This window comes from Arachis hypogaea, chromosome 11, assembly GCF_003086295.3.
Source record: "Arachis hypogaea cultivar Tifrunner chromosome 11, arahy.Tifrunner.gnm2.J5K5, whole genome shotgun sequence".
Lineage (NCBI taxonomy): Eukaryota > Viridiplantae > Streptophyta > Magnoliopsida > Fabales > Fabaceae > Arachis > Arachis hypogaea.
Genome location: NC_092046.1, coordinates 145,529,890 through 145,531,216, shown reverse-complemented (window position 1 = coordinate 145,531,216; position 1,327 = coordinate 145,529,890).

Sequence of the window (1,327 nt, the reverse complement as noted above, 5' to 3'; positions counted from 1 at the left end):
CAATGATAGAGTCAGGTGTATGCTCTCTCATGCAAAGTTGCCTAAATCCTTTTGGGGTGAAGTGATGAGAACTGCAGTAGATCTGATCAACCTTTCTCCTTCAGTTCCACTTAATGGTGATGTTCCAGAGAAAGTTTGGAGAGGAAAAGATGTCTCCTATAGTCACTTGAGAGTGTTTGGCTGCAGGGCTTTTGTTCACATTCCAAGAGATGAAAGGTCTAAACTTGATGGAAAGTCAAAGTAGTGTATCTTCATGGGTTATGGTCACGAAGAATTTGGTTACAGATTATGGGATCCGGTGAGCAAAAAGATAATTAGAAGCCGAGATGTGATTTTTCTTGAAGACCAAACTATTGAAGATCTTGAGAAGACAGATAAGCCAACAGTAACTGTTAGACGCTCTGTTGATGATGAACCTGGTCCTTCCACTAGACCTCCTGTTGATGGGGGAGATGTACAAGTTGATAATGATGGTGATGATTTGCATGATGAACCTACACCTCAACCTGAGGTGCCAGATGTTGAAGTTCCACCTGAACCACCAGTTGAGCCTGAATTGAGAAGATCTACTAGAGAGCGTCATCCTTCTCAGAAATACTCTCCTCATGAGTATGTGATGAACACTGAGACTGGGGAGCCAGAGAGCTACCAGGAAGCTATGTCTGATGAGCATAAAGAAGATTGGTTGAAGGCCATGCAAGAAGAAATGAAATCCTTGCATGAGAATCATACTTTTGAATTGGTGAAGTTGCCGAAGGGTAAGAGAGCATTCAAGAATAAATGGGTGTTCAAGTTGAAAGCGGATGAAAATGTCTCACGACCAAGGTACAAAGCTCGATTGGTTGTGAAAGGCTTTGAGCAAAAGAAAGGTATTGATTTTGAGGAGATTTTCTCTCCAGTTGTGAAGATGTCCTCTATTGAGTTGTGCTTGGATTGGCGGCTAGCTTGAATTTAGAGGTTGAGCAGCTTGATGTGAAGACTGCATTCCTTCACGGTGGCATAGATAAAGAAATCTATATGGAGCAACCAGAGGGTTTCGAGGTTAAAGGAAAGGAGCATCTTGTATGCAAGTTGAAGAAGAGCTTATATGGGTTGAAGCAAGCGCCAAGGCAGTGGTACACGAAGTTTGATTCCTTCATGGAAGGTCATGGGTATAGTAAGACTTCTTCTGATCATTGTGTCTATGTTAAGAAATTCTCTGATGGTGATTTTATAATTCTCTTGCTTTATGTTGATGACATGTTGATTGTTGGTCATGACACTAAGAAGATTGAAAGTCTTAAGAAAGACTTGAACAGATCCTTTGCTATGAAGGATTTGGGTCCTG